At 43.9% G+C, this 27,942-nt stretch overlaps 1 protein-coding gene and 1 long non-coding RNA gene across 8 annotated transcripts in view; one reads left to right on the forward strand and one right to left on the reverse strand.

The window, feature by feature from the left end:
* Window positions 1–27,942, forward strand: part of RBFOX2 (RNA binding fox-1 homolog 2) — a 179,393-nt gene that overhangs the window by 9,331 nt on the left and 142,120 nt on the right. The gene's annotated exons all lie outside the window — the stretch shown is intronic.
* On the reverse strand, window positions 22,837–25,696 carry LOC138065784 (uncharacterized). The gene is made up of 4 exons (XR_011138855.1): window positions 25,549–25,696; window positions 25,191–25,312; window positions 24,717–24,808; window positions 22,837–23,447 (listed from the first exon to the last, which is right to left on the reverse strand). It is a non-coding gene; the product is annotated as an uncharacterized lncRNA (long non-coding RNA).

The raw sequence follows: 27,942 nt of genomic DNA on the forward strand, positions 1-27,942 counted from the left end.
AGTGAAGTTGGGTCAGGATAGGGTATATTTTGTAGGTGCTTTGCCTTGTCTGTGAATAGTAGAAAAGCCGAGCTTCCAGAATAACTGCCTGAGTGACCTGTGGTGGTTTCTGAGTTTAAAGATAAATTACTCTGCAATGCTTCTGTTGGTCCCATCAGTGGCACCAGACACACAACCTCAGCTAATATGCAGAGATCTGAAAGGCTTGTTACGGATGGAAAAGTGGGCTATGTTGTTGTAGTCGAAGTGCCCGATTTAACCATGGAGCGTACTGAAGAAGGTTGAAACCATCAGCATGATATGGGCAGATTTTTTTCTTGCAAGTCACGGCATATACAAGAGTGGGAAGCAGGAGTTTGTGTGATGCTGGCCTCAAGAATGCTCTAGACCGCAGAGGAAACAGAGGCAATAAAACATGCTCCTCATTTCTGTTGTTTTGCTGAGATCTGAGTGTTTCTTGGGCTGCCTACAGTAGAAATTGGTTGACTTTTGAAACTTCTGCTAGTCCTATGTCTGTTTTGTCCAGCATTGGTAGCTGAAGTATGTGTGAAAATGTAGAATTCCCTCAATATTTGAGTTTTAGGAAGAGATATGTCAAGCGACTGTGGTGCTGTGGGAGTCAGTATTTGTCCTGGGTAATCTGAAGCTGCTGCGCGCTATGTCCCACTTATATAAAGGGGTGACTAGACAGAAAACATGCCAGAGTGAGACACGGGAAAGAGAACAAACTGGTGCTGTAGCTGACTGGGACCAGAGGAGACTTGAAACATGATGTACTCAGTGTGGTGGGTGTCAGAGCCAGTACCCCGGCAAGTGCCCAGCAGGAAGAGGATGTGTACAGGAGGAGACACAGTGTGAGGTCTTAATTATGTGGTCATACGCTTTATTTTTATAGATGACTTCATCTCGGTAAGTGCATCAAATGGATAATACTTACTGAGATACTACTGAATCTAGTGGGAGTTTTGTTATCAGTTAAAACGGGTGTGAGCTCAGGCTTTGAATTGAGAGCTATTCAATATTTCATTTCCTCTTTTTCATCTAATGTGTGACCCCAAGCAATATTTACTGCAGATAATCTAAACCTTGCACTGAATACTAAACTGTTAATTTTTAATGGTCTTCTCTATGGTGCTCTCCACTGTAGTGTAGGTACTTCACAGATACTAATAATCTCATTTTTGCAGTTTTCCTGAGAGGTAGAACAGGTATTATCTCTTATTTTTAGAAATGGGAAATTGAGGTACTGACAATAAGGCTAGCTTTGCAAAGTCAGCCAGTAATCTTAGGTGCTCATATTGACACCTACGTCCTAATTTTTTTTTTTTAATTGTAGTTGGTGGGATTTTTGGTAGTGTTTAAACACATAGTCTACAGCTTTCTATGACTTCTACTGAATATATGAATATTTACCACTTCCACAAACTGATCCCTGAGTGTTCCATGTTGGGCAAGTATGCAGTGATGTGGTCTTCATCTTAGAAAACAGCAGAAAAGTTTGAATTAAGTGATATAGTCATCATCATAGATAAACTTTACTTGAAAGGTGAAGTTTGAAATCTAACTTTTTAAGGACACGGATATTGCTTGTCTTTAACTACAAAGCCACATACCTTCTAGTTTCTGAAATGGCAGACAAGCATGTAAGACAGCTCTTTGTCCTTCTCAGGATGCAGTCCTTCCTATGCTTGAATGAGGCAGGAGCCAGGAAAAAACTGCATATAAGCCTGATCTGTTGTTAATATCCCTGCATGCAAGGAGACTGAATGGAAGTTGCATAGGTAGATCTAATTGGTGTTTTTCAACTCCTGAGTTCTTGACTTTAGCGATTGAAGCGCTATTTTAACAGAGAACGTAACTACCTTGCCTTTTAAGTTGGAAACGTTTTGCAGCCTCTTAAGAGGAGAAAGCTGCTGTGTGGACAGGAATTGGCTACTAGCTCTCCGTGCTGGCTGTGCGGAGGACTGGAACCTCTGGTGTGGATTGCAGAGCACTGCTGTTTGAGCTGACAGAGTAACAACGGCTAGCAGTGGGCTGTTTCCTTTGGCAGGACCCTTGTCTTGGCATGGATGCATATAGGGTTGGGGGGAGGAGAGGGAAGGAGGATAAAACACATTCTGATCGGAAGGCTTTATGGCACGTACAGCAGAACAATTCTGGTACTTGGGAATGGAACAATCTGGGTGGAAAGTGCTGTACTGGTCATGGACTTTACATGACTTCTTCTGTTTGCTTGTTGGATAATGTGTACCTGCTGCATCCCATTGTTGCCTACTTTTTGCTTCTTCTGCATGAATGTCTGGCTCTTATTTTCTTGTTATCCGAGTACAGCACTTGGAAAATGGGAGCTTATGGTATTTGCAGTCTGAAATATGTTGTACATCTGCAACTCTGTCATCTGCAGAAAGCCCTGAAGAACAGGACCAGGATTTTGGACTGGATGCCATATCCTGTTGCCAGAATTGCCAAACTATGATGCTGGAAGTAATATAAAGCTATGTGGGTTGAGGGAAAACGTCCCACTGCCTTTTCCCGAAAGGAGTTAAGGATCAGCCTGGCAATGCCGTCTTTGTATTTGGGCACGTTTCAGGAGCTCTTGCTGTCTTGAAGTGAGAGGAGGAAAGGAGGAGATGAGGCTGGAGGTATATCTGCAGTGTACATGCATATCTGCCACAGAGCTGGGATCTGCTAATGCCACCAGCTGGATGTAACATACTTTTCTGTATATAACCCTTATACCTAGGCGTTTTTTGGAAACTTCTGACTTCCTGGACTAGTTAAGAGTTCCCAAAGAGTATCAGTCTTCATGTCAAGTACCTCCTATTGTGAGAGTTGGGCTGAGAGGTAAGTCATGAATAATAGAGGCAAAGTGGGATGGATTCAGCTGGAGGTGATAGCAGCATTTGTGACTGTTGCTATCCATGTACTGGTTAAACATCAACCGTAGGTCAGAGAAAGCTTCAGAAAAGGGAAGAAAAAAAAAATTGACCAACAGTGTATTTTGATCTTCAAATAAAGAAGGTTACAGCTTCTAAGGGAACTTAGAAATTTTGGTAATGTTCCCATCTGTCCATCCATACTGCCACTCTCCACTTCAGCCACCTCTTCTTGACCTGTGCTTTAGTCCTGTCCAAGAACTGGACTGTCGTGATGGATTTGGATATAGTGAATAGGACTGAAATGCCAGTTATCAGCGCTACATAAATATATATGTATATATATGTGTGTGTGTGTGTGTGTGTGTATATAGATACACACATACATAAATATATGTATGTATACATCCAATATAGATACACACATACATAAATATATGTATGTATACGTCCATATATATGTGGATATTAGTGGGGGTTTTTTTTGTGTATCACTGTCTGCTGATTATATCTTTCCAGAAAAGACTTACTGCATTTCACCATCTTGCCTGATCTCTTCTGTGTTCTTTCAAGTATAACAGGAGTGTCATGTAGTCAGTAGTGCCAAATGTTGCAAAGAAATTCAGGAGATTAGCTATCCTCTATCTGATAAATCACAAATTAGCACAACTAAAAATTATTCATGCTTCATGTTCTGACCTGAATCCTCTCTGTTTATGGGGTTGAGAACGTATTTGAGCGTCTTTCAGTCAGACGTTGACTAGCTGATGTAGAGCTAGAATAGATGAAGCCATTGTGAGGCTTTTTCTGTGTTTTTTTTTTTTTCTTCTTTTTCTCCCCTATTGTTCAAAGCTTAAAGGGGCAAGGAAGGATTCCTCTGCTGATCAATGAATTGACTGTTTTGATTGTAAGTGGTATTAGTTATTTGTGACAGTTTTGCATGCCAGGAGGAGTATGGGTTGGATTCACAGCTTGGGCCATGACTCTTTTAAGGACTAAGAATTTTTTGATGAGTGAACACATTTAACTCAGGGCTGTTAGTTGATGGATGTAGATGGAGCATATCCATGTTGCTTGAGAAGGTTTCCTTAAATAGGCATGACCTTTCCAGTGAAAACAGGAAGATAGTTTTATTTATTTATTTATTTTATTTTTTTGGAGCTTGGCATTTGATACATTTTTTTAACTCATGATTACTGCAGGCACTTACCATTGAAGAAGTAGCTTACAATCATGGTATCTTCTTAAGGCAGGATTTTGTAGCTCTGTCGGAGTTTGATAGGGAGATCGGCTTGCTTTTTAATACAGCCTTCAGCACAGGCTTTGAAGTATTTGTTTCATCCTTTCTGCAGCAGCTGTTATTTTTCAGATTTATTGATCTAGGTTTTCCTTCCTTCTCCTTCTGGTATCAGAAAATCTGAGATGTCTCTATATCTAAAGAAAAGACTAGTCAGTTTTCATTTTTCCATGCAGACGGGGAAGGTATAATGATTGACTAGGTCTCTGTTTCATCTTATGGTAAAAATGCTTCTGTTTCTGTTGGGTTTTAGTATTTGTTGGTGTGGATGTCAGGGTCAAATCGGGGACAGTGATCGAGTTGCTTCAGAAGGAGGAAGCTGCTGGCTACTGAGCAAGCTGAAGGGAGCGTGGTGACAGCCTGCCCAAAGTAGTGTTTGGGTTATGGAGGCCTCCAGCCTAATCTCTAAGTCAAATCCCACGTGCTCCAGGCTACTAATCCAACTGATCCCTGAGTGTCCTAGGGAAGCATACGAGGAGATGGGTGTTTTGAACTTTTAACTGTGGCTGTGGTGTGCATACTGAAGTCTTCCAAGACAACTGGTCTCAGCTGTTGCATCACTATAGCTGACAAGGCATTGGAAAACTTGTGTGAACTCTGCAGTCTATGCTTGTCTCTAAATAAGCGTAAGATCTCCTCGGGCTCTGATGTCTACTGTAAGACATTATTTGGGGTTGCTTCTCGTGGATTTGATGTTTGATAAAGAGATGATGCAAATACTCCGAAGAAGGTGTAGCGCAGGGGACTGATTGATGGGCTTTGATGGCACAGTAGTATGAAGTGTTTTATTTGGATTGTGGGTTTTACTTGATCTTCAGGGTTAGTCTGAAATATAAATATTTCATGTCCATTTTCCAGAGCAGTTTCTTATTGTAGGATGCCTGTTTCCTTGATTCCTGTGTTCTTGGATTTTGCAACTGAGATTCAGAGGCTTGTACATTTTTCTGGTTTGCTCTAGGGTTAGTAATTTTACTTTCATTTCCAAAATAGGATTTTAAAGACAATCCCTAAATCTCTGGGCCCTTTGGGCAAGAGTAAGTGTGTGGCATTGTTTCCCTGCTATGGGTAGTAGCCTGTGAATTCCTACCATTGTCAGGCTTTCTCTGGCTGTGACTTCCTGGGCAGGATTTTGGTGATGAATACAGTCACTCTGAGTAGTGGAGAAGTTTTTAATAGGGCACTTCTCAACTTTACAGAATTTCTAGGTAAGTATTTCTCTGCCTTGTATAGATTTTCCTCGATTTTCCTCAGGTGCAGAAGCTGTTCAGTCTCAGGATGATGAGCTTCACTCTCTGGGAGCTCTGCTTATACAGAAGTGTTATAGTATAGTGCTTCATATAGTTTGCCACTTCATCATGGAGGCAACCGTCTCTACCAGGTTACTACAAAACAACAACAAAAAAAAGGCAATGAATTGTATACAGGCTGTGTTAGAGTGCCTGTGCTATGGGAATAGATTGCACAGGGAAGTGAGAATGAGATATGGCACCTTTCAGCTCCTGAAGGCTGCCTTCCAGCTGAGCCTGGGCAGGCAGCGCTGCCTTCCTCAGGTGATTCAACAGAGACTTTCACCTCTGGGTACTGTTTAATTAGCCCTACCTCGTAGTCATTGAAAGTTATCTTGTCGAATGCTAACTCAGCATAGTATGTACAAAGATAATTGGCAGGATAGAAAAATCTATGGGGATGTGGGAAACTTTCCTGTTGCCTGGAAGAGCTTAAACAGTAAAAATGTAAAGTGTCCTGCAGTAAAATTTCCTCTTCCTTGTGTGGGTGGGTGGTGATAACCAAAAGCAAATGATACAGAGCTGTGTTCAGAGCCCTCTGACAGGCATTGTCATGGCCTCTGCTCTGTTTACAGATTTCTCATGTAGCTGAATTAACTTAACAAGATTGGCCAATTCCTTGCTGCTATGTATAAACCCCTGGACAGCAATGAATCTGGCAAGGTTGGGGCATCATTTTCGCATGTGATTTGGAAAGCAAGATTATACAGCAGAACAAAGTAGTGTTATTACTACAGAGAGAGAGGTTCATAGTCACAATTTGGATGTGAGGGGAAGAAAATAGGGAAAATTTCCCAGAACTCCTTTTCCTCCCTCACTTCCAGTGTGGCCAAGTCGCTAGAGTGAATTAGATAGCATGAGGGTTTTTTTTGTTGTATATCTGCTAGATGGAGAGTTTGTTCAAGGCAGATAGCATTACAGAAATCAAAGCGGATCTCTTGGTTCCTGTTAATAGATTTAATCCTTTGTTTTTAGCAGCTAAATATCCCTATATTCTTTAGGCTAGCCTCTGTTATCATAGAATTGAGCTCTTCTTAAAGTCCTACTGCATGTAGTTGCATAGCATTGATGTTAGGAAGAAAAATGTGGTGAAAGATAGTACACAGAAATGAAACTACTCGCACTGGGTCATTTGTGGAGGAGCAGAAATCGCAGAGCAGTTGGTTCAGTGGGTCATCCTTTGGTTTGAACTAGCTGTCTTCCTTACTTCTTTGAGGGGCTGGGGGGGGTTATCTAAGAAAAGGCTCCTTGGTGGGAGCAGACTGGTAGGAATGTATGGTGAGTTGCACCCTGCTACCTTCTTGTGCTATATCAACTCATTATGTTAACAAAATATTCACTCTGCAGCTGTTGAAACTACAGTATCTTTCCCTAGCAGCAAAATTCAATTGATGTTCTGTACAAATATGGATCTGCAATCTGTTGTTAAAGTAGTTTCATATTTTCTTTAGGCGTGTGCAAGATGAGTAGCGTAGTGGAAAAGGTTTTACAGGTTTTCTTTCCTTTTTATGCCTTCACCCCTTTGTTCCATGTCACCAAGGACTTGTGTCTACCGGGTAACTACAACAGCCATAGTCACTATGTGGTGACTCTGATGGTAAGCTGATCTGATGGTAAATAGCTGCTGAAAGATGAGGTCCTTTCCTTCTCCTTCTGTTTGGCTATGAGTTCCCACTATTTCTCATGATCTGATACAAAATGAATAATGCCTCCAAAAAAAAAAAAAAAAAAAAAGCTTTTACCAAATCTGACCGAGTTCACTGTGGATGATTTTGTGGCTTTCTGCTTGCTAGATCATGTTTAAAAAGCGAGGATAGCTTCTGTACCTGCTGTTTGTTCAGGAAGGCATGTGAGACCACATCTTTTGGAACCAGCTAGATGTTGGACTGGTTTATCTGTAATGTGAAACTTTGCCCTTAGTACGCACCAACTGCATCTTCTACAGCAGTCTTATCTGAAATGGAGATGCCATAATGCTTCCTGGCTGACCATTACTGCTTCCTCCAGTATGCCAACCGTACATTTGGTCTGACACCAAAGTGAGCGGGTGCAAGGAGCTAAATGACTGAAAACTATTCAGGGTTTTGTAGCATTAATTTTTTGCAGGTTTAGTTCTCTGAACTGGCTTGCTGCGGAGTTAGACGGTCATTAGCGTGGGCTCGGGGAGGGGAAGCATGTGCTACTGGGGAGAAATGGAAGCGACCGTTTAGATCAGTTTAAGCCACGGGTTCGGCGCCGTTAACACGGGGGAGTATTCTTTACTCCTGTGGATTAGCTTTAGGTAGTGAAGGCCTGACCCCTGCACAGCAGTGCTAAGAGCGAAGGACATGGAGCAATAGCATGCGCCTGGGGCGTGGCGGTGGTGTGAAGCTGTGGCCTGCCGGAAGAGTTTAGGTGGGAGTCTCTTGGGCAGTAAGAAGCGCTGAGAATGTGTCTATTACCTGCGCCGCCAGGAGGTAAACCTGGGAGGAGTGACATGCCTATTTCTGAGACTGTGTCAGGTAACTCCAGATTTTAGAGAGGCTAAAGCAAAGCAATAAATCACCTCCCCCCCCCCCCCAGCCTAGTGTGTGCAGCAACAATGGCATTTTTTTTCTCCTTAGTACTGATTTTTAATCAGTAACTGCACGTTGACTTTCAGGAGCCCGGTAGACTCAAGGAATGACATGAAAGGAGACTCTTGTAGCGTGCTAGAAAGAAAAGCTGCTAAAGAAGCCTCCCTGCCTCTGCTGCTCCTTAGAGAGAGAAGGCGTTGTGTCGAGTGCTTGCTATGCCTGTTCCTCTGGTGTTTAGAGAGCCAGTACCTACATTTACAATGCACTCTGTACACACGCAGTAGAGCTGTACGTCAGTTCTGTTGTCTGCGCAGAGCAATGGAGAAGCCGTCGCTCTTGCAAGGAGGGCCTTTCGCTTGTTTGACGCTGATACGCCACTGTCGATCGCTCTTTCTCACGCCGACGCTGTTTTAAAACTGAGCTGTTGTCTCTTCTCGCTGCCTCTGCTGTAGAGGAGGGGGATAGACATTTGTTCATTCTGCAGTTTCTCTGATTAACCGAGTTTTCAACTCTGCCTTTGTAACCGATGGCAGACTCTTCTTCCCCTCAGTGCGTGTCCACAATGCTCTCATGTGCCGGCACGCGCGTGCTGCCCTTGAAAACAGACCAAACTTATTAAAATCATTGCTAGTTGCCATGGCAGCTGTTGTCGCTGTGGGCTAATAGGAAAGGCAATTACTACTGCACGGTGGAGAAGCGTACTGGGAGGGTGTAGGAAGCGGGGGGGAAGACACTACTCCATACTGATGAGCTGCGTGACTGATAGATTGGCTGTCACGGTGAACAAACAGGAGAGGAGAGAAAGGCCAGAGATGCCTTATAACGAAGTTTGGCTGAATATGCTGTCTTTCTACCGCCTGTGCAGACCCCCTGAGAGATTTACATCCTTCCTTTCATTATAAGGGGATGTCTCTCGTTTTAGATTCAGGTTTACAGCTGAAGCCTGTACAATTCTGCTTAACGTGACTCTGTGCTGGATCAGAAACAGAAACTAGGAGCTAGAAAACTTTTATACCTGTTGAAGAAATTAATCTGACTGTTTTCCAACTCTTTCCTCTCTGTAAACATTCCTTCTCCACTCTTAATTTGCTGTTTTCCTGTAGGTTGAAGATTGTGATATAAAATAACTCCTATTTTCTTGGAGTGAGAAGGATTAGTTATGAAAACTAAGGTTAGAAAGGTATATTTCAGGAAAGTTGGTTTATTCCTTTGTGTTCCTGCGCTAGTAGAAGGCTGAAACATTCTGATTGGTGACTTGGGTGTAAACCTGTGTGTATCTGCAAGTGTTATGTGGTAATAAAGGCAAGAGATGCTTGTTTTTAATGCTTTTGATAGTTAATTTAAAGCTTAAGAAAAATAACAACTCTTATCTTTTGTTCACTGAATCAAGTAGCATATGCTAAAGTACTACCAGCACAGTTTGTGCTCATGTTTGCCTTTAAAGTGAAGAGCTGGTAGGAGATCAATAAATTCCTTGGAAGATTTGGGTTGGGGGCAGGTGAGAGCTGTAACTCTGTTGCTTGTGCGCCGGATACCAAACTTGGGGATACCTGAAATCGATTTGGCTGTTTGACAGAGCCGCGCACCCCGAAACCGCAACGCTCTGACTGACCCTTTCGATTTGGGTTTCTTTCCTTTTTCCTTCTTTTCGGAAACAGCCTGACACCTCACTGCCTGGGAACCCTTTCAAGAGGCCGTCGCTGGCCGGCAAGAGATGTGTTGCATAAGTTTCTTCTGGGTTCTGGAGTTCATCGTGGTGTCAGCTGTGTTAAAATGATAGCTTTGTTCCACTTAGATGAGGAAATAGTCCTAAGGGGTGTGGGGAGGCTTATGATCTTGCCAAAGTGAGAAAAATAAATCAGTCCTCTCAGAATGGGCAAAATTGGGAGCTTGTCTGAATTTCTCTCCCCGTTTTGGTTGATCTCATAGCAGCTGTTTCCAGCTGCCCTCTGGATCATGCCCCTCTGGGATGGTGCTGGTGACTCACTCAGCTGGGATGGTTTCCACAGCGTGCGAAAGTTTCATTTCCTAGGGAGTAGCGACACTAGGAAGAGGAAATTTTCTGGTGTCTTTGATCCCTGTAGTTAAGATTACTTTATGTCTGTCTGATTAGAGACCTGCCTCTTTCTTTATCAGTGTGCCAAATATAAATGGAGGTGCTAGTTCAATATACTTGAAGTTGCAAATGTCAGAGGAGTCAATAGCTTATTTTCCTCTCAACAAATCTGATTTGTTTTTAAGTACTGCTGCTAAATCTAATGATGCAGTAATTCTTATTCATTAACAGCAATGTGAGACCTAAAGTAAGAGACACTTCATATGCTTTTACCCTCTCTCTCTCTTTTCCCATCTTCCTTTAAAAAAGGAAGAGCTACTAGGTGGTAGCTGTTTTTAAAGTACAATCTGAAGTGTCAAATGGCTTAATCTAAATATGTCATGTACTAAGTTTATATTCAGCTAAAATAATGTTTTCTGTCTGCAGTGTTTTGGAGCAGATTTATATCTTTCAAATTGACAGCAGAGTTCAATGCAGCGAAGATAAAGAAGCTGACACTGGAGCCCAGGCTTGCAAAGATTTACTTGTGGCCTTGTGTTCAGTTTGGGTTTCTTTGTCTCCTGAACCACAGCCTGCGTCCCTTCAGGCCCCAGGGAGGTCTGTAATGGGATAGACATCTGTGCTTAAGATGCTTGCCCTGTCCTTCTGCCTGTGCAAGAAAGGAGTTGGTAGAGAATGGGATATTCCCCCCCCCCCCCATCCCCGGCTCCTATTGAGCACAGTGGACCCCATCCCCCTCCATCTGCTTATCCAGCAGCACTTATGTGCTACCATTGCACAAGCTGTTTGTTGGAGCATGTACATGAGCAGTAGCATGATGGTCCAGGAAGTACAGATCACTGGAATAATTCTGGTGCTGCTATGCATTAAAGTACTCAGCAATGAATCAGTCGGTTGGGAAGTCCTTGAGAGCACAAATGATGGAAGGAACTTTTCTCAGTGAAGACTGACTCAGTGCTGTTATCAGCTGCCTGATGTGTGGTGAGGCTTTGGTTTTTGCCGTCGGCTGCTATAACTGCTGTTTGTTCATGCCCTCACCAATTCTGCATGCTTTTGTTCCAGCTGGTGTGATAATGTGGGATACTTGTGTTCAGGGCAAATCTGGCTAACAGGCTGGGATAGGAGAGAGCTCTCTGATAGTACGTTAGAGGCATTTTTGTTATGTTGTAGCATGTGCTGGGAGAGGTATACATTAAAAATAGGATCACCCAGAACATGGGGTTGATCTGGCAGGTCTTTCTGGGCCTTGAGAGTCGAGGCCTTCCAAAACAGTTTCAGCATTGCATGTATTTTTGTGGAGATAGTGGAAAAAATTCTAAAGAGATGCTTGCTGCCCTCATTGTGAGGTCTTCCCATTCCTACTCGTGGCAAAAATAAATTGTATTTCTGGAATGGGTTGTGTTGAGGTTTTGATCTGTCGCTATTCTTAGTCTCAGTGCATGGGTGGAGAGGGCAGAGAACTGTCCCTGGTGTGCATATGCATGTGTGGTCATCTATAGATGTTACAGATCAGCACAGAGTATTTTTTTTTTCCCCAAAGCTTTCATCTGATGTATGATGCGATGCTGAGTCAATAAGCTTGTCTCTTTGAAAGTTAACACTTTTCCTATCTCCAGCTGCTTTTTTGATTGTCTTTCCTTATCCCCTTTTCATGCTTTCCCTATTTTTGGTAGACTAATAAAACATTATAGTTTCTTCTATGGAAGATCTGTAGCTTGCAAGAGGCAATTAGTCTGTACCCTCTTTTGCTTTAAGCTTTGGAGGCTGGACTGTTCAAAAGCACATGATCATCCTGGTGGCTTTTCCTTTTCAGCAAGACACAGAGAGCTGTGTGCGAAGGGAACAACTAGCTCTGTGTAGCGTGGAGGAGCTCTGCTCCTGCTAGTGGCAATGGCAGGCAGGACTCGCTGCCGCTTGTGAGCATGGCGGAGGAGTTCAGAGCGCAGCGGGGAGACAGGCTGCGGCTTTGCCGCACCTCCTGGGAAGCGCAGTGCTCCCTCAGCTTCCCGTAGAAACGCGAGAAGCGCCCGTGTGCAGCTTGCACTCAAACTCCGTGTTTTGACCCTGAATGTAAACGTGTGGAGTGGCTAAAGGCGGTGCAAGCTGGCTTCGTCTTTCCTTAACATTATGTAAGTGATCAGGGCGCCTGAATTATTCACTCCTCCTCAGCCTGCTGTTCATATTAAATTCCCTGTGTGGCTTTAAGGCATGGTGCCAGCACCTAGTGATTAATTCCATTGTTTTTGTGCCCTGGGGGGGTCTTCTGCTCTGTGTGAGTTCTGGGGAGAGGGGAGGAAGATTGTGGGGCGTTTGGGCGCGTGAGGCTTGCCCTTGAATTCTGTAGCCGCAGGTCAATGAAACTGGGTTGCCCTGCAGTCTTTCCATCTGCAGTATAGGTGGGCACTGGCATTTTCTCTGTTTAAATGCTTGTTGAGCAGTTTTCATTTCCTTATATCTGTCTTCGTGCTGCAGCTATTCTGAAGTCTGACTGGATTCCCAAGTCACCATCTCTCTTTCTACCATCTTTTCTTATGTAGTATTTGGTATCCTGTAGTGTTTTGCCTACGTGGCATGGATTGCTCTGTAAAACACATCCTTGTTATTTTAAATACAACCTGAGGTTCTTCTCTTTTCCACATCCTGAGTTCTCAGGGGTCATTGTGGTAAGAAGCAACCGTGTTTTTCATTTTTCTGAGAGGAAACATTTCCGTTATTGTCCTAGTGGAAACCATTTCCCATTTGCCTATAATATTAGTTGTACTAATTTGAATAATTTTATTGTTGAATGTTTAAAAGATCTCTGCTGTTCACATTATCACAGTTCACGAGAGCAACCTACTGCACAATGTATAGGTTTGGAAGATAGCATTGCTTCTCTTTGCAAGGCCTTCTGGATGTATGTGTTTGGTAGATGTGAAGGCAGAAGATGTCCCAGCTCTTCTTTGTTTCTCTGTTTTTTGTTGTTTTTGTGTCAAGCAATTACAGCAGGTGGCTGGCCCCTGGAGAAGGTTTCTTTGACCAGTGTGTTCTTTGCTCCTGGTTATTGGTGGATGGATAGAGTTTCAGGTCCTCTTTCTGGCTGGAGAGAGTAGTGTTTTTTCCCCTCTAAATGGGTAGTGTAAGTCAGCCCTTTCTTTACCTCATTCTCTTTGTCCAGAGTCTGCTGGTGATTTTGTTGAATGAATTGGCCTCAACGTTGAATTGAAATTTTGTCTAGTAGTTGTGCTGAAATTTTGAAACTAGTGTATCTGACTAGAGCAGAGTAGGAGCAATATCCAGAATTGTGACCAATAATTCCCTTTGAAAACAGGTTTCTATAGTAAAGGTGATAGAGAAACGATTCTGAGTACAAAATGGTAGATGATTCCTCCCCCCAACCCCATGCAGTTACTGCCTTCTTAAATTTTAGTGTGTGTTTTTTAAGTGCTTTGGGGTCCCTCGGGTCTAACAGGTGCTAGAGAAAATGAAGCTGTCTTCCAGGGAGAAACCTGGTCCTTTCACATCAGAGCAAATGTTGGATACTTGAAGAGAGCACTCTTCTGCTAGCTGGCGGGAAGCTCTTCCTGCTGAGTGCTGTCACCTCAGCCGAAGGTGAAGTCCATAATTGCTGCTTGTCTCTGTTGCCTCGGTTTGCTGTGTGTGGCTGCTATTGGGAACCTGGGGAACACTGGTGGGGAAGGATTTGCTGTCCCTTTTTTCTTCTTTCACTCCTAAGTATAGCAGTGGAATATGCCATTATCTCTGAAGTGATCATTTCAATATTACTTGCTATGACTCTTCTGTAGCAAGTGGCAGAGAGGACTTGACATAGCTCTTTGGAGAGGGAAGCAAATCACAAACCTCAGGAAGGCCTAGATCATCACTTGTGTACGTTTAATGATGATTGAGTTAAAATAGCCTGAAGCAAGAGAACAGGGAGTGATGACCCCCTTTCAGTCCTTCCTACAGCCAGGAACGGGGAGAGGTATAGTATTCAGTGTCAATAGAGAAGAGCAAGAGGAAAGGGAAACTTAATCTGAAACAAGCTTACTTTTTTTGCTTTAAAACGTGAATGAGTAGGAAAGGAGACAACGGGCTGCCAAGGTGTTTTTCTGTGAAGCGTGCAGTGTTCATGCAGGAACCAACAGAAGATGTGGTACTGTGCTTCTCCATCAGCACACAGGATTTGGAAGTGTGTGTGTGGGGGGGGGAGGGGGCCTGTGTTTTTTCTGCTGTGGGCAAAAGTATTCAGTCCATCCAGAAGTAAATGCAAGAGCTGATGGACCAGGATTCTTGAGTGGCAAGGCCTAGATGTAGTCAGCTGAGAAACCTAAGCCTTACTGTAATACTGTGCTCCTGGGAAGTAGGAGAGAGCTAGGACTGCTGTTCCCGGATCTTGCTTGCGTACACATTTTTAGCATCTTTGTTAGTAGATACTTTTAAGTTTTGGAACGTCTCATTTTTACCCATTTTCTGTTTTTGTAACAGCAGCAAAAAAAAGGAAAAAGTTTGTTCTCTTTCCTTCCCTCTTTGCTTCCAGGAGATTTTTGATTGTTGCAAGAAAGAAGCACATTTCCGGCTCCTGTCCTCATACTCCTGATTTGATTGAAAAGCAGTGGGAGAGAAAAGCAGTCTCATTCAATCTGTTATTTGCATGTGTTGAACCCTTCTGTCCTGAATATGTATAGTGCCTCTCTCTGCAGCTGGTAACAGCGTTCCCATGCAGCAGCAGCAGCAGCAGCGTCTGTGTGAAATTCCAGCATCTTTTAAATTTTTTTTTCTTCTGCTGCTGCTTTAAAGCTGCAAATAGCCCTCCAGGCACCAGCACTATCTTTCAATTGACTCCGACTGAAGCAATGCTGTCTTCATACTGGTTGGGATGTGGGAGGTTTGGTGTTTCCAGTCCCAGGAGGATTACAAGATTTATTTTGACACAGATGTTTATACACTGCAAATGGTGATGTTGGTGCCTCAGGACTTGATTTGTTTGGTACTAAGAGGATATTTCATAAATCAAGGCCTTTGCCAGTCCTTTCTTCCTTTCTCTGGCAGTTTTAGTGCTACAAATCCCCACTGCTGTTGGCTAGAAAGTTTAGGGATGTGCTGTGTTTCATTTTTGGTCAGGTTCGTGTACATATATGTATGTACATAAATGCACACACAACTCTTCCACGGTCATAGTTTGGTTGTCTTCCTGTAATGCATTAAGCAATATGACTAATATCATGAGAAGATTGTGCTTTCCTGCTCTCTCTAGGAAGAGCAGTACCTGTTCCTGCAAGACTTGTTTTTTGATGGTCTTTGTTCACCTTTTTAATATAAACCAAAGGTTTTGCTATATGTTTTTGTTAGAGGATGTGAAGTAAAAACGTTCCTACTAGTCCTGGAAAGTGAGGAAGTTTGCGATACTTCTTAGCTTCAAGCGTAGTGTGTTTTGCAGTATGACCTGTGCAAAAGTTCACAAGCATGTCTACTTTGCTGTTTGTTTGGAGAATTCTAGTGCTTCAGAGAATAAAATTGTCAGCTCTAGTTGCTGTCTGATTTGGAGTTTCTTAAAAGCTGAAATTTTGGGCTGTCACTCTGTCACCATGGTGTAGTCCAGCTAAGAAGTAATGAAAGCATTAATGGTTGAAGCCAGGTCGTCTTCCAAGATTGGGTAAAATCTCTCAGCTCTTGTAAGCGTGCAGATCTAGCTATTGGAGGCCGTAGCGTGAAGAATTGCAAGAACAGTTCTAAAATATGGATAGCTGTGATGACTGAGGATGAATACTTTGAGGATGCTTAATAGTGAAGTCTTCAACATGCCTGCCTTATACTACCATCAGCAACTGGCCCCTGCCCCCCAGCCCTGAAATCAGCTTCAGCCAATTCTTCTGTAGTTGATCTTGTCCTTGGCATCTCTTTGTGACAGTAGTGTATGGGCCTCTAGTGAAGAGTATTGCTTTTTGTCTGAGACAGTCATGGATGTCACAGATAGAAGCACTGAAAACAGAAGGGATCTGTGTGTGTTTGTACAAATCCAGCGATAAAAAATAACAGCATCTGTTTCTGTGGGTCCTCACCAATTACTGGTCTGAAAAATAGGTACCAAGTGTGGATGGATTTAATTGATAGAAATACCTTTTCCATGTGCCCCCCCCCCCCCCGCCCTGGATTCTCACAACTCTGACAGTAATTAACCAAGTGAGCAGGATGGCATGGCTTTGCATACCCCTGGCTACTATGTATAACGCACCCTTTTGCTCCTGAAAACTCACTTGGTCAAGCACCTCTACTTTTTGCTAGAACAGGCTCTAGTTCTTCCCTGCTTCTAAGTGATGAGGTGAGAAGAGTATGAACAAACATTGCTTTTATCTAGTTAGGTTGTACAGAACCAGCTGGATTGGAGGCATTTTGACATAAGGAAGGGAAGCCATGAAATGTGATCAAAAATAAGATTTTTTTTTTTTTTCCTGTCTGTCTTGGATGACTCCTTGATGTTGCTTAGAATCAGTTTTTCAACAGAGTAAACCCCCTGAATCTTAAAGCAGTTTTAAATGTGCCAGTACATACAAGAGACTCTGAAATCTCTGCATGTCAAGGATTGGTTTTCCTCTAAAAAAGAGGCTTGCAAGCAGAGCTCACCTTGGTGCATTTTCGTTGTTGGTTTAAGCTGATCTAAGACTACTTCCACTGAAAGAAGAGTCCTGCCTTCTCTCTGACTCCAGCCATGTGGTCCTACACCCTTCCTTCTACAGGTATTGAGGATTATGTGGGCTGTGATGACCACCTTTGTACATAAAGCTAATCCTTTTCCTTTTTGAAGGATTAGTTTTCAGGAGGATCGGCAAGCGGATCTGGCTCGCTGTGTTCTTATGTGATCCCTACTGCACATGCATGAGATGGAGTAGAGATGCGTACTTTGCAGCAGGAGGGGGAAGAAAGGGTGATCCCCTTTGGTGGGAGTGAGAGCTTAAGCTGGCTTAATCAAACTGTAAAGCTGTGCTGTTAGAAGAAGGTGTTTCACAGCACTGTGTAGTTCAGCAGAGCTGAGTTTTGCTCTCTTTGTACCTGGGCTAAACAGTTGCAAAAGGAAGGAGCAAATTGAGCTGGATTTATGGGGCTGCAACTGTCTAAAAATGAAAATAATATGAATAAAAATGTTGGCTGAATTTGAATACAAACGTTGGCTAAATTTACAAAGAATCCTTTGAAAGAAAAAAAAAAAAAAGCCATAAAAGCCATAATGCTTTGGCATGATTTGAAACTTTGACTGGCCTTCTTGTCTACTCTTTGCCGTGGTGCCTTCGGTCTGCTCCAGTTCAGGAGTTTGCTCTAGCGCCAGTTTCTCGGTACCTAATTTGAAGTGTTTGTGTGTTCAGTGGGAGGATATCTCCCTTTTTTTTTTTTTTCTTTTGGTTTCTTCAAGTGAATGTGCCACATTTGAGGAAGAAATACGATGCTGTAATTTCAGAAGCAGTGTTTTGAGATCTCTCCTGCTCTGCATTTCATCTGTAGATTTAGGAAGGGAAATGTAACTCCTTAAGGCCAATAAATCTCCAGGGATTGCACAGGGAAGAGTTTGCAGACTACATTCTGAAGGAAACGAGACTTACGTGAATGTGCTGTGACAGTTCCTTCCCACACATACGCATTTACGAACCCAATGGTAGTTTCAATCACATTTAAAAGTGGGAAGAACTGTAATGATACCACATTCCTAAAAGCTGTATGAAAAATGGTGATTAGGAGAGAGAGCTCCAGATTAGTGCCCTACCGAGGGAAAGGCAAGCAGGATTTGTGTATTATGCACTCCATGTGGAGCAGCTAAATGGTCAGTCAGCATAGACGTGCTGGCCAGCCTGCCTGCCTGCGTGTAGCTCTGGACTGGCTGCAGCGTGTGCTGCCGTTTGCTCAGTGGGAATATTGTAGGGGATGTGGCTGGAGGGAGCTGTGGTTATTGCTGCAGGAGGCTGGGATGGGAAGGAGCTAGGGGGTCAGAGGATACTGAGCGCTAAAAAACTAGTTTCAGTTACTTCCACTGCTGGTAGAGTGACTTATTTATTACACTGCCTTGCAGATGGGGAATGGATGAGGCTTTGATGCTGTTGTGTGGTATTTGCAGGAATGTGCAATCTGGGGTTTTGAGACCTCCTCTAAGGGCGTGTGTGTATGTATGTGTCTCTTTCCAGTGGTTTTGGAATATCTTTGAAGACAATAGGGTGGGACTTAAGCAGCTCTGTAAGGAGTTTCTCTTCTATCTATGAGTGCTTTTTTTTTTTTTTTTTTTTTGGGCTTTAACTAAACTTAAAACTGGTAAATGGCAGAAATACTTTGCAGTACTGAGGTCTGCTGCAGGCAAGAACCACGTCTCTCTCTTGTCTGTTCAGCAGACCTAAGTCTTAGGGCCTCTTAGGTGTCTGGTGCAGCAGCCTGGCATTTTAATGCTGCAGTAACCTTGAAGATCTCTGACAACTGCCTTGACCTTTCCCAGACCTGAATTGTTCCTACAACCTCTTGTTTGATTTCAATCTTATTTTTGTGGTTGACGGCTGTATTTAAACTTGGGATGTAGAACGGTATGAGAATATGCAATGTCTGATACTGCTGGCAGACTCTCACTTCATTTTCCATTAAATACATAAAGTTCTTGGTCTTTCTGGGTGGATTGCAAGCAGCAGCAGCTTTTCCCTTATAAGCAGGCCTAGTACTCCGATCTGGGCCAAACTTAAGAATTCAGACCACTTAAAGGTACCTTGCAGGATAAATTTGCTCTCCACAGTAACATGATCCTTCTTAGAAATGCCTTTAAGAGTGGTTTATCTTGCTTCTGTGTGCAACTAAATGGAAACAGTAATTTGCTGTAAATGACTCACTGTGTCCCTGTGGCAGGGCTGGGTTTTGTTTTGTTTTTAACCTTCCTTTCTTTCTAGAGTGCTCTCCCAACTTCTTGGATGCAGCCTTCCAAATGAAGGGCAGGTCTTTCTTCCTTTCTCCTAAAATTTCCGAACAAAGCATGCACTGAAACTCCTCTCAAAACCGTTCTAGAAAGGAGGTGTTCCTCCTCTGAGAGGGAAGGAGACTTTGATTAGTGTTCCCTTCCTCCCAATTTTAACCCCTTTCTAGCTGTAACAATTGTTTGCATTGTGATTCCTCATTCCTCCTTTAAATATTTTGAGTCCAGGGCAGATTCAGTTGTTGGACTGAGTTGGATCATTGATTGTAACCTGCTGTACTGGACAGTTTTTCTGGGGTGGGTGTTTCTGATAGTTTAGGCAGGATTTGTCACTTTTCACATATTCAGGAAAGAGGTGTGACAACAGCTACCATGCTGGCATCTCAGGGCAGAGGAGTTAATCGTGTTTAGCAAAAGTTAGCTTTTCAGGAGTGGCAAGAAGGTTAGTATAACAGAAGTGGATTCCAAGGAGTCCTTGGATAATGATTGAGAAAAATCTGTTATGTTAAGACTTCTTAAAAAAATTATTTTTATAAATTGTACTCGGATAATAGAGGACCTTGGCATATGACCACATCCAGTTCAGACCAGTTGTGGCTCAGAGAGGTGACATTCAGGTACAGGATGGGTGTAAGGAGAAAAGCAAAGACATGTTTTGTGCAACAGAATGGCACAGCGCTGTAGTAGGAATCAGTTGTGTTACTTTTCATGTGCAATTGCCTAATTGCTATGTTGAAAGGTTTAAAGATTTGCCCTCCTTTTTTTTTTTTTTTTGAATAAGTGTATAGCACTTAGAAAACCCCTGAAAACCACTGATGTGCAGGAGATAGGTGAATAAAGCTGGATGCAAGAAGGAAAGGCGAAAGGCCTTCATAGGGTAGTTACAGAGCTAGCAAAGTCTTTATGCAAGGACTGTCTCTAATAAACAAATTGCTACGTGGTGACTGACTCTGGTCAAATTCAACAGTCATGACCTCTCCTTTTGCCTACTAAAATACTAGCATATGTCATTTTTGGCGACAGACACTCTCTTTGTCTCCAGACCATGCGCTGAGGCACTAATGGGCTGTCGCAGTCCTTATCAGAAGGAGCCCTTTCAAGGGTGGAAACAGCTAGTTCAGTCTCTGTGGCTCATTTGATTCGTGGTACCTCTGAGACGGCAAGGGAGCATCACTGCGATGATGTGCTTTGCATCATAATCTTTCTGCCCTTTTAAGAACAGATTTAAAACTCTGAAGTGCATCCAGAATATTTGTCTTCCCTGGAGTGGATTCTTTCGCATCCTTGCACCAATTTGGCACAGAAACGAGAGGTTCCACGGGGAAAATTCAGAGCCAGCACTCCCTAAGCGTGTGGCTCCCCTTTGGGGATACTGTAGCTACAGGTAGAGTCAGTGTTCCAGGTTCTCCCTGTGTTTGTCTTACTGGGTGTGATTAGTGCCCTGAGTACTTTGCAATCAAACTTCTTCAGGAATGCGTAACCCGGTGAGGGAGGGTGTGAACTGTTGCTTCTCTGCCCCTTGTGATGCCACCTTGTGATGCCTCTTGTGAGCAGAGAGGGCTGTCGCGTTGCGTAAGCCTTACTTGAGGGGGTTCATTCTCTTGCATAGATGCCCTTTTGTTTGCTGATATTGCAGGAAGAGGAGCTTTTCCAGGAGGGAAAGGAAGGGGCCAGGCTTAATGGTTTTAAGTGTGACTTTTTTTGGGGGGGGGGTGGGGGAGAGGGAAGGCCTGGGAGTTGTTCCTTGCTAACTGATTCCAGATGGTGCTGCTGGAACACAAAGATTACTAGTGTGTTTGGGATGGCGATGACTGAGACCTGCCCCCCTCCCCCCCTAGCGCTTCCTGTGCAGCCCCAATCATACAGGCTTAATCAAAACCAGCCGTCGCCGCGCTGCTGAAACGCTCGTGAAGCCTTCCTCTTCTTTACCCGGTGCCCCAAGCTCCATGCTTCCTCCCTCCCTCCCTCCCTCCCCCAGGCTTTTTAACCCCTTGCCATTTCAGCTCTGGCCCTTCACCCTTCCTTCCTGGGGTCTGTCCTTTCTCCGCTGCCAGCAGACCGTGGGCAGCTGTAGCGTCCAGGAGATGAAAATGTGATCGTCTAGGCTATTCAAAGAAATAATGTCTTTGGGGAAAGAAGTTAGTCTGTAACATGAACCTGGGAAAATGATTTCTATAACTATCTAGGGCAACTTAACACAATCAGGCCAGAATGTCCAGGGCACAGAACATTTCTCTCGCACCTATTTGCCTGGAGGACTTGATATACAATGTGGTTTACTCTGAATCATGCGCTGTTTCACCTTTCTTCTTGCCAATTTCCCTAAAAGCAGGGCCGATTTAATTTTATATCATTGCCTCATCATGCCCAACCAACAAATTAGCTTGTCTTCTCTTCTGCAGGTAATATAACAAAAAGAATTTCTTACTGGAAGGAAAGGGTATGCTTCTTTCCTGTTAGCCTTTTTGCAGATACCCAGAGGCTGTTGCTTCATCAGCCAAGGTGTTTTTGATCTCCTGAGTCCCCTCTGCATCTGAGCTCTTTCTTCTCCCTTTTCTGTTCTCTCCTGTGTTCTCCATCTTGTTGTCTGAGAAAGCATAAGCAGGAAAGCTTTCTGCTGAGGAGAAACTCTATAGCCTACCTCACCTTGCCAAAACTTGCAGCTGTCATGCATTTGAGCAAGTTGGATTTTCATGCTCTGTGTTGCCCTGTAATGAGTGATGTGGCAAGAATTAAGTGTGAAATGCCGCCTCAGCCCCATGTAATCATGGCATCCAAAGGTGTCCCCAGAGCTGGATTTTAAAGTCTTGTAAGGACTCCTATTCCGCTTCCTATTGAGTAAGAGCAGGAGTGAAGATGAGCTGCCATTTTAAAATTACTGCCTACTAAAAGAGGAGAAAAATCGGTGTTCTGTGCTACTGACCTCCGTACATGCAGGCTGTCCGTGTATTTGCTGGATCATAGATGTCACACTGTGTGCAGTATTCCCAGTTGCTTTACGTTGCACTGGATATATTGTTGCCAGCATAGGTTGTGCCAGCAGGCTGTAATCTCTTTATGCCCAGAGCAGCCTGAAGATGCTGCCATATGTAGTCCAAAAAACCTGTACGTTTTTCATATTTAGAATTGCATGGAATTAATGAAATCTCATCTAATTGAGAGGCCCTTGACTGATCTGGAGAATGAAAAGCCCGGCTGGTGGAAAGCTTCTTCTGACCTCCAGAAAGCTACTTCCATACTAAAAACAAACAAACAAAAAACTATAAAGCCTGAATTGTAAAGAATCTCTGTAAAATACTTGACTGTTCTGTTTTAGCTGTGGAAGTGCGTTCTATATGTGAAAGTTCTCCTTCTCCCTGCAAAATTATAGGCATTGTCTTTGTGTACGGTAGCTTTGTATGGGCACTGTCAGCTTAGAATCTGAATGTGTATTTGTAAACGTGTCGCATACTGAATTTTTAGCAGGCCTGAAAGCTTAAATGCTGTCTTTTCTTATAGTTTGTTCAAATGTATGCTTGTGTGTATTCAAATTTTACAGCTTCTGCTGTACCAACTGACTATTTTTCTTGTATACGTAGAGTTTCTCAGAACAGAAGTGCCAGGAGTTTGGGGTTAAGGAGATGGATCTTTCAAATGCATCTTCTTTTTGTATTCTTATAGTCATGTTTTTAGGGCTTCCCCCCCCCCCCCAAAGTCAATTATTTTCTTTTTGGGATCCATCTGCAATTGTGGGAATTGGTAAGACAAGCTGGTAGGAAAAGAGCAAAGTAAGAAATGCCTTAGTAAAGCAAGGAGTAGGAAAGATATGATAATCCCTCCTTCTGGGCCAGAAAATCACACCAACACGGTTGGGTGACTTCGCTGCTGCTTTATTTGGTGGGGACACAGCTTCCTCTGAAAGTCGTCTTGTTTTGCCTCACTAATCACTACTGGCTACCTTGTGTGCTTGCCCAGCTAATTGCTCCAAATTATTCAAATTCTGGTCAGGGCAGAAGGCTATTTTTGTTAATCTGACATCACCTTCCTTTCTTGTCTTTACTATGTCACTGGATAGCAAAACAACCTAGAGCTGGGACTCTGCCCTGAAAAATGCGTGTCTCTTGGCATGTCTTTCTGTACTCTGCTTCCTGCTCTGTGAGGCTCTGCCTGGTCTGGGTTCTCTTCTGCTTGGTCGTGATTGATGCCTTGCCCATTACTTACAGCAAGGGAAGAGAGCCTTCAAACTCAATAGCGAGCTACAGGATGTATGGGACTCCAGGATGTTGTATTGCTATTACAGAGATGGGTGCTGTGTTTTGGGAGCTGGAGGCTGGCAAGCCCCTTCGAGCAGGTCCTGTGTCCGAAGCAGCGGACCCGTCGTCTCCTCTCGGCACCTCGGGCTGCGTTCCCTCCGCCCGTCCCCAGCTGCGCTGGCAGATGTTTTCTGCGGCCGCGCCATGAGCCAGGTCGAAGGGCAGTTTCATCTGAAAATGCACAGAAAAATACATGGTGGTTATTTATTTTTTTAAATCTGCCTTAGTTGCCTGATCCAGTTCACCACATGGGTAAGACAAATGCTTATACTGGCACCGCGGAGGAGGCGACGCAAGGGGGAACGAGCGGCTGAGACTGCTTTCTCTGGTGGCATTTCCTGTGCCGAGCTTCAGTTTTCCTTGCAGTACGGCCTGAAGGGAAGCGCGTGGCTGTGCTGTGAGCGAGCTGCGCGGGGGCCTTCGGCTGTCGGGCGGGAAGAAAGGCACGGCCGTTTCACTGTTGAGGTTTTACTGGGGCGCGCAGGTATTTACCTACAGCTGCGTGCCTAAGGCTGCGTGCTTCCTCGCCGAATGCTTGTTTTGCCCAGGGGAGCCAATGAAAGCCCAGACGTCCTTGCGTTGCTCAAGAAATGTATGTTCTAGGTGGGAAAATCCTACATGTGATGCCACAAGGAAGTCAGATTTTTTTTTTTTCTTTTTTTTCTTCTTTTTTTTCCCCCCCTGTGGTGGGGGTGGCTTACCCAACCCCCACAGCAGTTGAGGAGCAGGCAAGTAGCCCGTGAGACCGAAGTACCGACAGGCCTTTCTCAGCCCGCCCGACGGCTTGCTTAGCCCGACGCGACCGAGAGCAAAGGGAACTCTCCGTGTCGGGAGCGGCCGCCCCAGCGCCGAGCGGAGGAGGGAGATTCGGCGCTGCCGCCCGGCTCGGCCCTCTCGCCACGCTCCCTGTCCCACGCGTCCGAGCCCAGCTCCCGCTCCTATTGGGGGGGGGGGGGGGAACCACGATATTTTTAGGAGAAGGGGAAACCTGGCAGGCGGCGGGGCCGGAGCCGGAGGCCGCGGTCGCCGTGGCGACGGGGCCAGAATTCCAGGAAGGAAGAGGGGCCGCCTCAGGGCCGCCGGATGCCGCCCCGCGGTCCGTCCCCGGGAAGGCCGCGGCCCTTTCTCTGGGCGGGATCCGCCTCTCGCCCCGTTCGCTCCCCCTTCCCCGGGAGAGTCGCGCTGGTGTGGCCCCCCCGGGGGCTGCAGCTCCTCCGCGTTTATTTTCCCGGAGAAAATTCAGGCCGGTGTGGAAAGCCCTACCGGTATCAGCAAGCGTATCTTTTTAAGCGAGCAAGTACAGTGGCGCACCCTGCACTTAGCGTGGTGCCTTTTATCAAAATCTCTTGTTTCTAGTCCTTAAATATACATTTAACAAAAAAAAAAAAAAAAAAAAAGGACAGAACGAGTAAGGAGTGAAATATAAGTCCTGGTACTTACATCTCCATAAGCAGAGGTTTTGATGTTAGCGCACTAACCAGGAAGCGAATAAACGGTCCTCTTCTGTTACACGATGCCTGTATATTTGGAAACTGGCCAAAGCCGAGAACCAAATTTAATTGAAAGTGAGGACAGTGAAAGGGAAGCGTCCCACGCTATAGATGCAGTTATCGGAACTGCAGAGCGATTAGGGAGCGCAATACATCAAATTAGGGTAAGTATCAAGGGAGAAGGGTGACGTTAAGATCCATTTAAAAATTACTTTAGTGCAGTTTTTCATTAATAATCGGTAGTTCAGCCTCAGATGCTGCTTTTCCCATTAATTTTGCCCACAGATGATTTGAAGTAGGGAGACGGCACGGACAATCAAGAAGGCAGTCTGAATGCGTCAGACACGCTTAGACAAAGAAATAGGTATTTCCTTTTTGTTGATTTACAGTAACTTGTACAAGTAAGGCTTTTGAGAAGACATACCTATTTTCTTGTTAGCTGATAATAAAGTTGAGGCATTTACAGTCTTCCTTGTGCTCTGTCACGCTCAAGTTGCCTAAATACTTTGTTAGAGCCCCTGAAACACAGGGATTCTGCCTTTCCTGCTATGGAAGAAATAAAGCAAAAAAGATGGTGAACCCACTAAGCCTCTGAGCACAGTGCTGGGATTTGTGTCTGGCTCATGAGCTTCACTTTTTTGCATTTGTCGCTTTGATAGCTTAGCTGCTGACGTTTCAGCCCCCCCTCCCCCTTCTTTAACGTCTTATTCCTTGTGTTTTCGAAAAAATGGATGCTGTTTGTCTACTGTAAGCATCTTACTTCTCTACTTGTGCTGTCTTACCACTTGCCTTCCATTTTGCTTTTGGGAGGAACAGGTAACTTTTTGTCCCCTTTATTTCCTTGATCTTTGTAGTCCACGTGTTTCTGGCTTCCTTGTGTCAGAGCTCTCCCCCTCCGCTGCTATCCAAGGCACCCGGCTGCTGTGCTGTGCTAGCGATAGCTTGCAGAGGTCGCCAGAATGGAGGCGAACAGACTGTGTTCTCATGTCAGTTTTACTGTTGTTGCTCAGAACCTGATAGGCGGCTGTGAGACTTGGAAGAATTGTATTAACTCCACTCCGCTTTTCTTAGCCTCAGCAGCAAAACGGGCATACTGAAAATGCAGTCAAGGAAGATCATACTTGGTCACGCTTCTGAGGTTGCTTTTCCAACCAAAAGGACTTGACGCTTCAAATTTTAAATTAAAGTTTGGATTCGGTAGATATTGATTCTGTTGCTAAGGAAATATGGATGAATTTACTAAGCTAACAATTTCTACTAATGATATTTTAAGGCTGTAGGCTTTAACTTCAGTTTGGTAGTCAAAAGAAAAAAAAAATTGCCAGTTAGGCCTCTCTGATCAAGTTTTCTGGCAAAATGGTGAGTCTGTAATTTAAGATTAATTTGCTATGGACTCAAGTTAGGTCAGAGAATTATTGCCTATTTGAGACAAAATTTAGCTCTGTTTTAGGGGACCTTTAAACCTTCTGTTATATGTTACAGCTGTGACTACTCCACTTCTCTGTCCTCTTTCATGGGTAGCAGCATGTGTGTGTGGAGCTGATTGTTTCTTATTGAGGTACTGTATTATCGTCTATTTTTTCCCCTCCTGCTTTAAAGCAGGTTACGAGTAGCTGAGAAATGCCTTTCAGTAGTAAACTAAGTAATGAAACATCCTAATGGCAGGTTGATTTGATTTTGTGGGCTAGCACCGCCTAACTAAATTTCTCTATGAATATCTGGCTGGATGTTGGTCTAGAAGGAGAAATCTAATTGGAGGGAGAGAGCCGTGAGAGAATTGGAATTAGCTGGGGGTTTCCCAGTCCCACCGGGCTCATACTGGAAGACGGACTCCATTTGTGTCCGTGGGCAGGGTATTTATCTGTGTCGAATCTTACCTCTCTCTTTTCACTCCCCTTTTGTGAAATGAGTTTTGTATATATGCAAGCAGAGAAAGAGGTTCAGCGCTATCCTCGGTTTCTGCTTCCTTTTCTCCTTTAGATCCCCTACTACCTAGCGGGGATTTTCTCTCTGGTTATAACTGGATTGTTCTGTTCCAGTCATAGGAGTTTAACTCTTTCACTTCTTGCTCTGTTTAGTCAACAAAACAAAAGCAAACTGTGTATGGAATAATCATGCAGCAGGCCCCAGATTCACCATTAGTGACCTGTAAAATTTGCAGCACTGGAGATTATTGGCGGGAGACAGTTTCCCTAGGCGCTTCCTGCCTTCTCTTGGAGAGTTAAGTTCAATTAGAGCAATGATACGCACAGCAGGGATTTTGCAAATAGTTCAGTGCTTCGTGGCAGCATTTCTGTGTGAAAGGCAGAGATATCTGTGGCCCTTTCGTGACCTTAATGCTCCAGCTGCTGCCCTCTTTCTAACCTCTCTCTACTTTTTCTGAAGTCTTGCTTCCTAAAGTAACCTTCTTTCACCTCTTCTTTTACCTTCTGATGTTACAACATCCCCCCAAACATTTTTAGTCTGTGGTTTGTGGTTTTGTATCTTCCAAAAACAAAGTGGAGGTTGCTGGCTGTGACTTTTTTTTTCCTTCTGTTCATTTTGTTTCTTTATGCCATCTTGCATACTGTGGACTGCCCTCTGAACGCTATAATCATATTTATCTTCCTTCTCATGCTCTTGTAATTTGCTTCTACTTATAAAACCTGCCTGTTTTGAGAGATGATGTGTCTTTGACTTCAGGAATCTCATGAAGTTCGGTTTTGTCTCTTTTCTGTCACTGCCTAGTCACGACAGTTCCTTTGGTTAGTCTGTTAAGACCTTCATCCTCAAAATAATGGGTTTTTTTCCCCCTTTCTTCATTATAACTTTCTGCTTATGTTCACTGCCCATATCGTTATGTGTAGTGCTAACATCTCCATTTGTTCCTTATTCTCTTTGTGAAGATCTTCCTAGTTTCCAAGGTGCTGAGAGAGATTAGAGTGTTATTATGGGACACATGCGTGTGTAAGGTAATGACCTTGCACATGTGTAGAAGTATTGTTAAAATGTACCCGGACTGGTCTTTCAGGAGAAGAGAGATGCAAAACAGATGCCCATTACTGTTATCTAAAATGGGAAAGTGTAGCGTGTGTGAGAAAGAGCAATCAAAGTATTTTCTTGTACTGGGGAAAAGAATTATAGCTGTGCATTTGCATCTTGAAATTTTTTTTTTCTTTTTGTAAATTACTAAGTTC

This window comes from Struthio camelus, chromosome 1 (genome assembly GCF_040807025.1).
Source record: "Struthio camelus isolate bStrCam1 chromosome 1, bStrCam1.hap1, whole genome shotgun sequence".
NCBI classification, from domain to species: domain Eukaryota; kingdom Metazoa; phylum Chordata; class Aves; order Struthioniformes; family Struthionidae; genus Struthio; species Struthio camelus.